Genomic DNA, 16199 nt, shown 5'->3' with positions numbered 1-16199 from the left:
CTCCTCCCACTTTTCCTGTCCTGTGCTCATCGCTTTAGTTTCTCTCCAGCAGCTCGCACCCCACCTCACCCCATCCCAGGGCTCCTCCCCAGCAGCAACTCTCTCTCGGCTAGGGAGGGTGGGTGGTGCAAGGGGAAGGGGTCGCCTGCACTTCGATCCAGTGCAACAATTTCAGGAAATGCAACGCTTGAAAAGCTGGAGAGGATGCAACAGGTCATGGGAGCTTGGCGCTGCGCTTCCCTCGCACAAGAGGAGACCCCCCCCCCCCCCCCCCCCCCACCTCCACCGCCACGAAAAGAAACTCTACCAGGATGCCAAGAGGGTGATTCTAGGGCTCAGTGGAGGACTGGAGCCTGGGACTTCTGTCATTGCTTGAAGGGGCAATCCTCAGGCCGATTCCAGAAGTTAAGTGCATTAATGGAAATGTAATTCCAGTGAAGTCTCTACCTTAGATTTGGTAAACTTTTTTTTTTCAGTTTATCACTTCTCTTTCCAGCTGAAGGTTTAGTGAATCGGAGGGTCCTTCAGAGTTTGAAACAACAGAACGCCAACCGATCCCCAAATTAAAAACAATGAAAAACTATTTTCAAAACTGTTTTTCTTTTGCAGGTGTTAAGAATTTGATGCAGCTGTTCTCAGGACTCACTGGCTTGCATAATTTCAGCCTATGGCTGAGCAGGAAATACTTTACAAATGGGCTCGTTCACACATCACACTTAGGCTTTGAAACCACAGTGACATTTGCTGAAAAATGATGTCTTTTTATGTCAAAACTGAGAAAAAAATGTCGTGTTTATTTTGAGCACTGTGACCTTATGAAAGTGTTGCTGGTCAGAATGTGCCCAAAGAGGGTTTCATGAAGCTCGGGGTGCTCCCCTTGTCCAGAGATATCAGATAAAGCTAAAGTGTTCTCAGCAGAAGTCAGCGTGATGAAGAGACTTTAAATCCCATCCCAGGAATCAAAGACAATGAAAGAGACTGGACAAAGCATGTGCCTGGGATCAGAACGCTTGAGAGGGCAGTGGTCAGTGAGGGGACCTGGGAAATGCAGTCAAAGTTACATTGACTTTTTCTATTTCATATTCAGTGCTCCCATTTCATTTAGTTTATGTCTTCCAATTTCTCCATCTCTTCTATTTTTTTTAGATGTTCTTTCTCAAGCCTTTATCAGGTGCGGTAGAAAAGCTTTTGTATACATATATATAGTATGTATAATATATGTATTTTAAGAAAACATGAACTTTTGCCTAGCTAAAAAATTTATGACAATTTTGATTCTACTTGTTTGACTTAGTATAAATAGAATGCTAGGTTTCTAATTTTAAAAAAAAGTAGATACACAACAAGCAACAAAGATATACGGTATAGCACAGGGAACTATAGCCAATATCTTGTAATAACTTATAATGGAAAAAATCTGAAAAGTAATATATATATATACGTTTTACTGAATCACTTTGCTGTACACCTGAACCATTGTAAGTCAAATACAATAGAATATATATACTAACATTTTAAAAAATGAACTATCAATCAAAGTCAGTAGGATAGAGAAGCAAAAAATAATAATAATAATAGATTACTAATAAGGACCTACTGTATACCACAAAGAACTCTACTTAATGCTCTATAATGGCCTATATGAGGAAAGAATCTAAAAAAGAGTGGATATATGTTTATGTATAACTGATTCACTTTGCTGTATACTTGAAACTAACACAACATTGTGAATCAACTATACTCCAGTAAAAAATTAAAAAAAAAAAAAAAAAGCAGTTGTGTAGAGCAGTTGAGAGTCAAAGCCTGGAACCAGAGGTCAAGGGTAGTCAACCACCCTTTCTGACTAGTTGCAGAATATTAGCCAAGTTATTTAACCACTACGCTTCAGTGTATGCCTATGCAAATGAAGATAAAAGTAGTAGCTATCTCAGGCTTGTTATGAGGCTTTAACGAATTCGTACAAAGTGCGTGCTTAGAATCTCTGCTGAGATTCAACAGACAGTATTATTACTGTTATTATTCTGCAGGTCTGGGAAGTGGAAGGGAGACTTTGTTCAATGAGGACTTCCCTATTCAGTCTATTTAAAATTATAACTCACTCTTCCCTCCCAATCCCCCTCATTCAACTCTACTTTTTCTTTTTCCATCTATTACCATGTAACATTTTATGTAACTTATTTTTTAACAAATTTAGAGGATGAGAAGGTTGGATGGCATCGCCAACTCAGTAGACGTGAATTTGAGCAAACTCTGGGAGATGGTGAAGTATATGCAAGCCTGGCGTGCTGCATGCAGTCCATGGGGTTGCAGAGCTCAGACTTAGCAACTGAACAACAACAAATCATCTCTCCCATCACCTCTAGTTTCCAGACCAGAACATCAGCTCTTCAAGGACCTGGATTTGTTCTGTTCGCGGATATTATCCAAAATCCTAGGAGAGTGCCTGGCATAGTTTCTACTACCCAGCAGACAGCGTATGAAGGAGTTCATGAACAGATTTCATCTAGCAAATATATGCTGTACTGGTTGGCTGTGGTGGGTTGGGCTCTGTGCAGTAAGAAAAAACGTAATTACTGGGCCTATCCAAGAATGAAAGAGGCTCCCTCCAAAAGACGCACACTCCCTGGTAAAGAGAAATATTCACAATACAGGTGATGCCAGCATGGTGGGGATGCCCTACAAGAGTATTCAAGGATTGGAAGGAAGGTTTAAAGAGGTTAGAGTCTTCAGCTCTAAGAAATTGCTAATTTTGTAAACAGAAGTTTCTAAAAATTAGGAGGAAAAAATAAAAATAAAATAAATAAAAATTAGAAGGAGCCAACATGTTGGTGCAAATGAGAGCTTTGCTCTAAGGCCAATTGATACCGATATATTATACTTGTTACCACTCAAATTTTTATCAAAATTCTACCTAAATGCCAATGGAACATTGCCTTTTCTTAAGAAATAGAATTTTGTTAGGAGAAACTAATACAGTTTATTCTATTTAAACATTCATTTATGGAGGAGAAAATTCTCATTCTTTATTAGATATATCACGTACATGGTTTACCATGGCCACAGCTTCTGACGTGGAAATTGGTCCAGTCAAGTTTCCTGCTGAAAGGGTAGGCCTTAGGCAGCCTCAGTGGGCCCCGACCCAAAAGTAGCCAAGCTCTGTGACAAACTTCTCTGAGAAACTCTGGCCTCAGAAAGTATACTGAGTGAATCAGTTTCCATTTCAAGAATGTAAACACTCACACACACACACACAGACATACATGTAGCTAGTATCCAGAACAAAAGCTGAAATGTCATGACTTTTTCTGAACTCTAGTGTCTAGTCGCTGCAGATTGGCTGTCTGTAGACTAACGAGATATATATGTATACTGTTTGAACCCCGTGGTGTCAACACTTTTTAAATCACTTGCCAACATGTAGAAATCAGAAAACTTTATGCAAAAATATGGATTTTCAGCTTGCCTTGAAAACTCTGGACAACCTGGCGTTGTCCATGGTGGAGGCCTGCACAGCCCCAATTAGCTGGTGCCATAGTCCTCTTCTGTTAAACAGGGCATCCACTTTCCGCTTTGCACAATCCCAGCCACTCCCTACTCTCTGCAACCCAGCCTACCTCACCCGCTTCTCTGGCACCCGGATGCAGCTAGAAGAGGGATGCTGGCATATTGTCAGAGGGGCCAGAGGTCTGAGTCAGCAGAACTTATGCTAGAGTTCAAACCATTTTTCTCCCAGCAAAAGAACCCATTTCTAAACAAAACTTTGCTTGGAATTGCATAATTTGAATGTTGCTGAGGGAGAGGAAGCGATGGGGTAGATATGGAAGTGAGTGAGCATCAAGATGGGGAACAGCTGAGGCCTTTGCTAGGGTTGCCTTGGGATCAAAGCCACCATCCAGTGCTGCTCTTTCAGGAAGCCTGTTCCTTCTGCTTTTCTCGGTTCCCATGACAATGCCTACCCCTCCCAACTCCGTCACTCATTCTACCCCATTCTACTCCCCAAAGCCTAATCAGACCAAGTTCAAGAAGGGTTAGGTGACTTGTCTAAAATTATACACGAGCAAGAAAAGACAGGGCGGGCAATGCCAATTCAGAGCTCCTGTTCTATACTGTACTCCCTCTTGTTCTGATTAAGTGCTTTCATCTCTAAATTATAATTAAATTGCTTAAATTTACAGAATCACAGCATAGTACCTTAGTACCATAGTACATAGTACCATCACAGTTAGTACCTTAAAGATCTGGTATTCAATAGGAATAAAATAAATGTCTGTTGAATTTAGGTGTTTAAGGTTTGATTTCTAATTCAGACCTCCTTCCATGACACCTCAAGGTCTCATATCATATTCTAGAAGTCTTCCAATGAAGAGAAAGATCATGTCCTTCTATAAGTTTTCTCCTCTTTGTAGATAGAAAATTAGAGGCCCATAAATTCCAAAATCTTTTGCTAATGCCAGGTACAGAGCTTGTGAGGAGCATAGGTAGGTGCCCAGGCATAGGCAGTATCAGAACACAGTTTTTCAGGTCCTTAGAGCTCAGGTCATAAAATGAGTTAATGTAGTTACTCATGATAAATATTAGTCTAGATATAGAACTCGAGTAAGCCCTCAATATACATATATCCACAGCACTGCACCATCCATAAAAACAGGATCATTTGAAAAATAAGCTCAGCATCTGATCTAACACCGGGGTGTAAAATCAGTGACCTTTGTTACAGCAGGAGGACTTAGCACACAAATGAGAAATCTTGCCCAGTTTCTGTTCTCTTTTTAACTTTCACAGTAAGAAATACTGATAACCTTAAAGTCTGTATATTGAAAGAATTTTGGATGACACAAAAAATTGTCTTTGTCTTTTCATTCTTTTCTTGATAGCAAGGGGCTGTTTCTGTTATGTTGTGTTTTTTTCCAATTATTTTTGTCTTTTAGTATTGGGAAGTGCCTCTCCTTCATTCTAAAGGGTGAAAGTGAAAGTGTTAGTCGCTGAGTCGTGTCTGAATCTTTGGGACCCCATGGACTGTAGCCTACCAGTCTCCTCTGTCCATGGAATTCTCCAAGCAAGAATACTGGAGTAAGTTGCCATTTCCTCCTCCAGGGGATCTTCCCAACCCAGGGATCGAACTCGTGTCTCTTGCATTACAGGCAGATTATTTTACTGTCTGAGGCACCAAGGATTTTCAAGGGGCTGGTATGTAATTCTGAAGGTATTTTGAGAATAACTTGAATGAGCCAATCTTAAAAGTGAAAAGAACTTTAGCAATCTTACACAAATTTTCCCTGGATAATCCAGATTTCAATTATTCCTTCCTACAATTCCAAATTAATCAGTTGGTGGACAAATATTGACCCGTCACTTATTGTTGTCAGATACTGGGATGGCTACAGTGAACAAGAAAGACGAAACATCTGCTGTCAAGGAACAGAAAACAATAAACATGGAAACGAACACATAGAGGTGACTTCATGTAATTTCAGGTATTGATCTGTGCTATGATGAGGATCAAATGAGGCATTAGGGTGATTCGGAGGGAAGAAGAGAAATGCTTTATCTATGGTTATCAGCCATGGTCTCTCAGAGAAGGTAGCTCTTGAGTTGAGACTTAAATGACAACAAGAGGGGGACTTCTCTGATGCTGGTTAAGAATCCATGCTTCCTCTACTGGGGGAGTAGTTTTGGTCCCTGTTCAGGGAACTCAGATCCCACATGTCACATGGTGTGGCCAAAAAAAAAAAAAAGGCTGAAAAAGTGATAACAATAGGCAGACATAGGAACAGAAGAAAGTTCCAAAAGAAGAAATGGCCAGTGTAGATGCCTTGAGTCGAGAAGTCTGGCAAATTAGAGGGATTGAAAAGAAGGGCAGGATGGTTGAAGCCCAGCAAACAGGTCCAAGAAAAAAGATCAAGCTCAGATCATATGGGACCTGATAAGTCATGGTAAGATTTGGGTCACAGTGGAAAGTTATTGGAAGGTTTTAGAAGGTAGGATGTGATGTGATCTGATTTCTGTGTTAGAAAGATCCCTCTGGCTAATACATGGTGGATAATCCAGGAAAATAGCAGAAGTGAGGGGTTGGCAGTCCTTTTACGGGGGTGAGTGCAGTAAACCAAAGAAGAGGTGATGAAGCTTGGATTAGGTTTGAAGCAATGTTTGTAAAACATTAGAGATGATGGGATTTTCTGATGGAGGTATGAAGAAATGACAAACATCATGGGATATGCTTCCACTCTTTGTTAGAGCAATGGGATGGAGAGTGATACCATCTACTGGGGTGGGAAGGATGGGATGGAGGGTGAGGTTAGAAGGAGAATTAGTAGTTCTGCTTTAGCCATGTTATGTTTGAAATGCCTGAAGTGAGAGCCAAGCAGAGATGTCAAACAGACACTGGAATATATGAGATGGAATTGAGGGTTAGAGAGAGAAGTAAGAGACTTCTAAGTGTATATAGATGGTACTGAAAACCAAGGGACTAGGTGTGAGGCCTTGGAGAGAATGGATGGAGAAGAGAAATCGAGAAGAATAGAGCAGTCTAGTAAAAGAGGAGGAACCCGCAGAATAGAAAGAAATGAGTTTCTAATGAGACAGGGAAATCCTAGAAAGTGTGATACAGAAACTTCAATAAGATGTATGAAGAAGGAAGGATTGACCAAGTATGTTCAACACTGTCAAAAAGTGAGTTAAAATGAAAACAGAGTTAATGTTTCTTTGGCAAGATGTAGGTTGATGTTGATCTTGATAAGGGTTCTTTCAGGGGAGTGGCATGGAAGGAAATTCCATCAAAGTGAGCTGGAAAGAGAAAGAACGTGGAGACGGGGAATACTAACAACTCTTTCAAAGAATTTTGTTTAAAAGGGGAGCAGAGAAATGGGTCTCTACCTGGAAGTTACAGAGTCCAAAGACAGTCTGTTGGTTTGGTTGTCTGACAGTTAATTTTTAAATGGGTGATAAATAGCAAGGCATGTTCTAAAGGCTGATGAGAATTACCCAGTAGAGAGGGAAACTGATTTATGTCCCTACACACATTTTGGTGGGAGGGAACAGGGAAATAAATGCTCTTGTTGAACACATCTTCCAAACGTGGCACCATTTAAACACATTTTAAAGGCAATAAATTGACATGTTGAGACTATGACAAAAAGGTGATAGAGGAAGCAATGTGGAAGTAAGATATGGACATGCACAGAGAAGCTTCTCACATCACAGCTTCCATGTTACACAACTGCAAAAAGCGTCAGTCACTTAGACCACAGTGTGAACGATGTCTTCTGGGACTTGTGCAATAGGGTAGACTTGAACTTAAGATTAAATCTGAACTTGAACTTAAGGTTGCTTGGGCTAGGACTTCCCTGGTTGTCATGATTAAGAATCTACCTGCCAATGCAGGGGACATGGGTTCAGTCCCTGGTTTGGGAAGATTCCACTTGCCAGGGGGCAACTCAGTCCATGTGTCACAACTACCGAGCCCGTGTGATGCTACTGCTGTAGGCCGCACACCGTACAGCCTGTGTTCTGCAACAAGAGACGCCACCTCAATGAGAAGCCCCTGCACCGCAACTGGAGAATAGCCTCGCTCACAACAAGAGAGAGCAATGAAGACCCAGTGCAGCCAAAAATAAATAAATGAAAATTTTAAAAAAAAATTGTTTAGGCCAGATCCTCTACCAACCAACCATTGGTGCAGACCCATGTCTGAATTTTCTCTGCAGAGTTAAGAATGTGATACATACATCAACCCACTCACCATGACCACCTCCAAAGATGCTGATGTTGCCCAATGCACTTCTCGGAAGTCTTTTGCCCCCAGAAGTAAAGGAAGACAGGCATGATAAACCACATACCCCAAGTTTTGTGTCATAAACTAGGATCAACACTCACTCAATCCATCTCCACACCCTCAGACAGAAGTGAGTTTGAAACAATTCAGTATTCCAAAGAAATATTCAAAATTGTTCCCCCCACAATTTTTTTCCCTCCATCATTATCACAGGCATTTGAGAATGCGTATGCAGACCATACATCCTTGTCCAAGAACCATCACGCACTTCAGATTCTGCAGGGTCGGGTAGCCAATCATCCTATAACTGGTGATCTCCACCCCCAGGACCGCCTGGGGTAGGTAGGTGAGGAGTACCTAACAGACTGCCCTCTAAAAATTCAAACTATGTTGTGATGCCAAGTCAGCTTCATACCTCCCACAGCAAGGTCTGGCTCTGTGTGCGCCTGACTTCCTGGTAACACTCACACCACTCTCTGCCTTCAACATGAGGAGCCAGGACTCAAGATCACTATTAATCCTCCAGATTGTCATCATCACACTTTTTTCTATTCCCATTTCTCACCTGCTCCCAGGCCTTCCCCATTCCCCCAAACATTCTGTTGTATGGTCTAGAAGCCACAGTTCATCATCAGCAAAAATACCCTTTGTCTTCAATTTCTCTGAACATTTCATTAGCCTTTATGCCCTAATTGTGTAGTTTTCAAACATTTTGGTTTCAGGGCACTCTTAAAAAGTATTTGGGATGTCCCTCCCCCCCAACAAAAAAAAACCCTTTTTTGTATTTGTTGGATCTATAAATACTGGATTTGAAATACAACATTGAATTTTAAAATAACTGTAGTAAAACCATCACATATGTTATGAAAAATAGCCATACATATACATTTTTTCAGTCCCAGGAAGAATGGCATTGTTTTACATTTTTACAAATCTCTCTAACTTCCAGCTCCATGGAAGACAGCTGGATTCTTCTACACTCCTGCATTCAATGTGTTGTGTTATCACACGTCATGTAGCCTCTGGAAAATTCCACCGCAGGTTTGTGAGAGAATGAGAGCAAAGAGGCAAATAGGATCTTAGTGCTACGATGAAAATACTGTTTGACTTAGGGATCTCTGGCAGGGTTTTAGAGGCTCCCGGGGGTTCCTTAACCACGCTTTGAGAATCACTGTTCTAAATGAACACTGGTTCTCCCCTGAGGGCTTTCCCTCCTCCGAAATCCCGAATGGAGGTGGTTTCTCCCCCGCAGTCCTTGTATCACTGGACTTCAGGGGACAGCAGTTGTTTTCTTTGTTCCTCATGCCGCTTCCAGACCACAGTCCCTCCCTGAACATCCCATCAAACCATCAGACCATTCTACCCACTCTCCCTCCTTGTTGTGGTCATTTCAGTCTCCCAGTTAGCCTTCTCTTTCCTTGAAGATTTGAGTCCTTGTTCAAGGTCACTCTGCCTCTGAAGGTTTCAATATCCACTCAATATCCATTGAAGAATTATCTTGGTGATTTCAATATCCACAGAAAGACTTCTTCCAGTGTCCTGGAAGCTCAGTTCCTTAACCCCAGTTTCAGTGACCTTTTCCTTCCTTCTGCCGCAGCCACCCGCTCTGATGGTCAGCCTTGACCTTGTCATTTCCTACTGCCACCCTGACCCGCTCTCTAACTTTCCACTTCTCTCCCTCTACTTTCCTGCCTCGCATAACTCTTCAACTCGCTGGGATGTATTGGGTTGGCCAAGAAGTTCCCAAATGAAAACGGCGCGTAACCCCTCATGTCCTCACTTCCCTCCTCATTCAGCCTAGAGTCCATTATCATATTAACTTCTTCCCATACATCCTAGACTCCCTTGCACCTTTCTCATTTCGTTGCTTTGCTAAATTAAGGTTGTTTCATCAAATTCTCCTCTACTCTGTGCCTATATCAATATGAACATAGGAGAAATACAGGCTACTCAGCACCCACACCGAATGTGTCTAGTCTTCACACTTCTACTGTCTCCTACATTCCAAAGTTTTCCTCCACATCCTCACTCTCATCTGAGAACCTTCCTTCCTTCTTTGGATAAAATAGGAACATCTAACAACAATTTCCACAATGCTATGGACTGAATGCATGATCCCCCCAGATTCATATGTTGAACCTTAATCTCTGATGTGATGGTATTTGGAGGTAAGGCCTTTAGGAATTAATTAAAGTTAGATGAGGTCAAAAAGCCCTCACCAAGAATCAAACCTGCTGGTTCCTTGATCTTGGACTTCCTGACACATCTGTTAGTAAATGGACGTCTGTTGTTTAAGCCCCCAAGTCTGTGGTATTTATCATAGCAGCCTGACACGTTTATCGCCACTGGTGTACCTATCCCCTTGCTGTAATCAGCAGCCATATTCTGCCTCTCTCCTATTGCCGGAGATGAACTGCCAATGCAGATTCTGAGGCTAAACCCTCCACTGTGCAGTTGATCCCATCCCTCACATTCCCCATCTCCTAGTGGAGCTGGTAGGATGCTCCCCTCCCCCACCCTTCCAGTTTATGTACAGCAAAACACCTTGAAAGAGTTTTCCATATTCATTGTTGCTAATATTTCTTGTTTTTCATTCTTTGACCCTTTCCAATCAGGCTTTCCTGTTCTCTGTTCTGCTGGAACTGTGTATCCAGGTTATCCATGATTGCCATGTCATAGGAACTCAAACACTTGTTGAAGGAATGAATGAATGAATTCTCTGATGGTGAGGCTCTCCCAACAGAAAAGTCACACATGTGTACATGTGCAAAAACAGACACACACACACACACACACACACACACACACACACACACACACACAGATAGAGGGCAAGAGTGAGAGGGAGGGAGAGAGAAGGATGGAGAGAGAACTCTTTCTGGCCCCAGATCCTGCAAAGCCTGACTTGGCCTTATGTCTGTGAGAGGCCTCTTTTATTTAAAAGCAGGGTATGGGTAAGGCTGTCTTCTGTAACATGGTTATCTTGACCAAAACAGTCCTCCCTTCTAGTATAATCCACATCTTGCAGTCGAGCAATGTTCCCTTGTGGGGAAGAAGCTTAAACTTTGATCTAGACTAGTATTAAGAGTATTATTTCAGGGTGAGCTTAGCACGTGGTCCAATGGTAAAGAATCCGCCTGCCAATTCAAGAGATGCAAGAGACTCAAGTTTGATCCCTGGGTCAGGAAGAACCCCTGGAGGAGGAAATGGCATCTCGCTCCAGTACTCTTGCCTGGGAAATCCCATGGAGAGAGGAGCCTGGCCGGCTACAGTCCATAGAGTTGCAAAGCACTGGTCACGACTGAGCGCGCACACGCACACTATTTCAGGGCAGTTCCTTAATCTGTGAGTCTCAGTTGCAGATATAACCTGGTTTTCGGGGATGTTAGAAAGTCTAAATGAAGCTTATGAGAGATATGTGAAATATTTGGCATAGTGCTTGGCACACTGTAGGACATTTTTTACTAGCAATAGAAAAGTAATGAGGCGCCATATTCAAAACAAGAGACTGTTGTGTGTTTATTGTCCATAACATTTGTTTCCCTAGATAAATAATCCCACTTCCTTCACGGTAGAGCCTAGTATTTTGCTTGATTTCCAGTTTGGTTCACATGTGTTTCGACCTGTCTTTATACCCTAATGCTTACTGTATTACTGCGATGCAAATATACTCTCGTGTTAAAAAAGTACTGTTGAGTATAAAGGAGACTTTTACAAGTGGTCCAAGAATATGGCAATAAAATGGTAATCCTAAGACATGACTTTTACATGCTCCCACTTCAAATATAGATAAAAATAAGGAGCAGAATCACATAAATGTAACAACAAAAGATAACAGTCTGCATTCCAAAGACAAATGGAAAAAGCAGCAATGAGTTTATGCTAATTTCTGTTGGGCTGGGGAGAGGGAGAGGAAGGGGATAGGAAGAGGAGTGTTCAAGAGGATAAAGAAAAAGGCAGAGGGCGGGCTTCCCTCATGGCTCAGTGGTAAAGAATCTGCCTGCCAGTGTGGGAGATGCGGGTTGAGCCCCGGATCAGGGAAGATCCCACATGCCAAGGAGCAACTCAGCCCCTACTGAGCCTGTGCTGTAGAGCCTAGGAACAGCAACTACTGAGCCCACGGGCCCCAACTACTGAAGCTCAAGAGCCTTAGAGTTCATGCTCTGCAACAAGAGAAGCCATCACAATGAGAACCCGTGCACCGCAGTGAGAGAGTAGCCCCTGCACAAAACTAGAGAAAAGCCTGCGCAGCCACAGAGATCCAGTCCAGCCAAAAATAAATACATACAATTATTTTTCCAAAAGGTAAGGTAAGAGAGATGGTCTTGTCCAGCGAAAGACTTCTGGCCAAGAGAGTTTGTCCAGGCTATAGTCAAGAGGCCTGATGGAAAAAATCCCTCAAGGCAATCTATCCCTCTTTCCTCAGAATCAGTACCCATCTCACAAGTCCCTAACCTTGAATTCAATGTCCTGGGTGTCATGATGCAGCCACAAGGTGTATCCCATGCAAAGGAAGCTTCTGAGGACTGACTCATGCTAACTAAATTCTCCGGGGTCTGATGTATAAGTGAAAGTGTCAGTCGCTCAGTCGTGTCTGACTCTGTGTGACCCCATGGACTGTAGCCCACCAGGCTCCTCTGTCCATGGGGATTCTCCAGGCAAGAAAACTGGAGTGGGTTTTCATGCCCTTCTCCAGGGGATCTTCCCAACCCAGGAATTGAACCTGGGTCACCTGCATTACAGGCAAATTCTTTACCATCTGAGCCACCTGGGAAGTCCCTGATATATAAACTAAGGCATTAATTAATGGATAACCAGTGATTCCTGGGTTGGGAAGATCCACTGGAGAAGGAATAGGCTTCCCTTGTGGCTCAGCTGGTAAAAATCAGCCTGCAATGTGGGAGAACTGGGTTTGATCTCTGAGTTGGGAAGACCTCCTGGAGAAGGGAAAGGCTACCCACTACAGTATTCTGGCCTGGAGAATTCCATGGACAGAGGAGCCTGGCAGACTACAATCCATGAGGTCGCAAAGAGTTGGACTTGACTGAACAACTTTCACTTCAACCAGTAATCTTGTTTTCCAGGACTCTGCCTAGTATCACATTGATAAATTATCTCTTTAAGTGAAAAAGATAATTAGTAGGACATTTATTCATTTGCCATTTTAATTTAAATCTTCCTCTGCAAGATGGAATTCCCATTATACCTTAAACATTGTGTCATATGCCTCCCACTTCCCTCTCTTCTTCATTCTTTTGCTTTCTCTCTCTCTCTGTCTCTCACACACACATGGAATCTACACTGGCAACAGTTACAACTGACTGTTGTAACTGTAATAGTAATTGCAGACATATGCTGTGCTGGCGCTGTGTTAGGTGCTTTGCAAGCAGTAGCTCACTCCTCAGACAGCAAACCCTGTGACATGGGGGCTATTATTATCCCCATTGTACAGATGAAGAAATTCAGGCTTAAGCGAATGGTTGGGTCCTTTCCCAAGGTCACGCAACTTGTCAGAAGCAGAAATAACCACAAATAACAGTGTTTTCTTTCTCACTGTAAGTCCTTCCCTACCCTGAGTCATCTCGACCTCCCAATTTAGGGAGAGGAAGTTGCAGAGCTGTTTGGGGAAGATAAATATTCTCATCCAAACCACCAACTGTAGGGAGGTTTTCTGCTGGACGTGGGAAATAAGGAGAATTCTGCAGGAGGAGAAAGTAAACAGGGCCAGGATACTCTGTCCACTTGGACAGCTATCCCTAGCAACTCGGTCATGGTAAGCCAAGCCAGAGTGTGGATGGCCACGGGGCACAGAGCATTCTCTGTTCCCTCTCTGGCGTTAACTGGGGCAGTTCTGATTTGACATCACTCAATGTCTGTTCTACCTCTTCTAAGTATGGTACTCATATTACCAGAGTTTGGGTGTTTCTGCATGACTTTCATCAGTGAAGTCTAACTTAGGACATTTTTCAAACTCTTCTCTGAGGAAGAGTAAGCCACAAGATGTTGCTTGTGTTGCTGGAGAAAGGTTCCTCACGCAAACAATCTTTGGAAATATAGCATATGATAGCACAACATGCATCTGTATGTTAAGATCTTAGGGGTGGACTGCAGGAAAAAAACATTCAATAATTTCATTTCTTTTCATGGAATACTATTAACAGTTTAAGGATATAATTTTCCATAGAACACAATTGATACAGTGCTGTCCAAGACTAAAGAATTGCATGTCAGTCAAGTTTGCTTTGAAGACAGCCCAGGGCTGAATAAGATCACAGGGAGGTAGCAGTAGAGGCTTCCTGGCAGACTCTGCTTTCAGCTTTTTAATTTCTTGGATGACAAATATATGATAGTATCCTAAATTTACAGGGGAAAAGTCTGCCTGCTCCACTGTGACTACAGAAACAAAATGAATAACCTTCACAATCACTCCTTCTGACCTATGCATCTCATCTGGGTTGGAGAAAAGAATAAGAACCAGTCACCTCCTTCAGGAGAAGGGCTGATGAGAGCAGATGCAGATGTGATCAAGGCATTTGATAGTGAATTAGCATGAGCAGCCATATTTGCTGAGAGCACGTAGGTACCATGTGAGGCTAGGCTCCCAGCAGACGGTGGGGACCTGCTAAATTGCACAGTCTTCCTGTGATCCATCATGGGCCTGTCCATCTGGGGAGTACCCAGAACCTAGCACTGTGCCTCCATTGAATAGACACTTAAAAATATTTATTAAAGGAAGGAAGAGTGGGAGGAAGGAAACAAATTGAGGTTTGGAGATGCTCACTTGTCCAACATCACACCTCTGGTGAGCAGGAGAGCCAGCACTTACATGCCAAATAGCTGAGCTCGCCCATGACTCACTGACTGCCAAGATTTTGGTTAGCTAGTACACAAGCAGCTTCAAGGAGCTGGCTTGAGGTTCTGGCCACCTGTGCTCTGTATGTCAGCTTTGGCATTATTATTACTTGTGCAATCACAGTTGGCGTTTTGACACAGCACTTTTAGTGGGGGGGTAGTGGTGGTGCCTAATACTGACAGTTAAAATTTAGTGATCACTTACTACGTGTCACTTACTGCACTGAGAACATGACTCAGCTCATTCCCCATGACCATCCTAGAAGTCAGTACAATTGCAAACCCATTTTATAGATGCAGAAACTGAGGAGCAGAGAGATTCGATGACATCCTCTTACCAAGTGGTGGAGTTAGGATTTGAATGGAAGCAGCTATTCTAGTTCTAGTGTGTGTGCTCAGTCATGTCTGACTCTGAGACCTCCTGAACTGAGGCCCAGCAGGCTTCTCTGTCCAGGAAAATCTCCAGGCAAGAATACTGGAATGAGTAGCCATTTCCTACTTCCAGGGGATCTTCTGTGACCCAGGAACTGAACCTTCATTTCCTGCATCTTCTGCATCGGTAGGCGGATTCTTTACCACTGTGCCACCTGGGAAGCCAGAACTGAGGCAGTTTGACTGCCCAAATCCCTGTTTTTAACCTCTTAGCTTCATCTATTCCATCTGGCCAATTACAGACATCCCAAGAGAAGGAAAAGACAGAGGCAGGTACCACACACAGCTGGATAATTATATCTGCTTTGTTAATCTAACCCTTAACGATGTTTACATAGGTCTAAGCACATCACCAATACCAACTCATTTAATCTTCAAAATACAGTAAAACAGTATCAAAGTGAAAGTTTCTCAGTCGTGTCCAACTCTTTGGAACCCCACGGATTATACAGTTCATGGAATTCTCCAAGTCAGAACAGTGGAGTGGGTAGCCTTTCCCTTCTCCAGAGGATCTTCCCAACTCAGGGATCGAACCCAGGTATCCAGCATTGCAAGCTGATTCTTTACCAGCTGAGCTATCAAAACTGGAGGCTGGTACTATTATTTCCATTTCATAGATGAGAAAACCAAGGCACAGAGAGCTTAGTAACTTGCTCAAAGTCACACAGCAAATGGCAGAGCTGGAACTCAAACCCAGGCAGTCTGCTCCCTAGTCCTTAGGCTTAACCCCTACAGGATGCAGCCCAATGGGAACAGGCAGGCACCTCATTTAAAGGTGAAATACCCCCCCAAGACCAGTGGCTAAAATGATCTCCAAGTTCCTACTCAGAGCCATCTGCAGCCCTGGAAGTTAAACAAGGGTCAGGGAGCGTGAATGACTTAATTGCTATTCAATTTAGATTTCCTGGCTGAAAGGGTTTCTGCTCATCCTACTGGAAATTAATAGCCAATTGTTTCTTTGCATTCTTGTGGGAGGGTGAGCCATTCTGCCTGGGCCCTGGCTGTTTCTGGAACCGAAAGCACTCAGCCAGCATCAGCCAGGTAAAGGCTGGGAAGTGAAGAAACCAAGTCTCTTTTGTTGAACCCGGTAGCTTACTCCACTGGTCTAGGAGCTGGGGCCCCTCCTCCTGACTTTGCAGGAAAA

The 16199-nt window shown here is 43.0% G+C and overlaps 1 protein-coding gene across 2 annotated transcripts in view; it reads right to left on the bottom strand.

Annotated features, from left to right (window-relative positions):
• PRR5L (proline rich 5 like) overlaps window positions 1-16199 on the bottom strand; it is a 157441-nt gene that overhangs the window by 77576 nt on the left and 63666 nt on the right. Inside the window, exon 1 of one of the 2 annotated variants that reach the window (XM_042233362.2) lies at window positions 308-538. The exons of the other annotated variant lie outside the window; for it this stretch is intronic. The gene's annotated coding sequence lies outside the window, so the exon portion shown is untranslated. Of the gene's footprint in view, window positions 1-307; window positions 539-16199 lie in introns of those variants that run through there. 2 annotated transcript variants of the gene reach the window in all.

Source organism: Ovis aries, chromosome 15, assembly GCF_016772045.2.
Source record: "Ovis aries strain OAR_USU_Benz2616 breed Rambouillet chromosome 15, ARS-UI_Ramb_v3.0, whole genome shotgun sequence".
NCBI lineage: Eukaryota > Metazoa > Chordata > Mammalia > Artiodactyla > Bovidae > Ovis > Ovis aries.
This window is presented reverse-complemented; position numbering and strand designations above follow the sequence as displayed.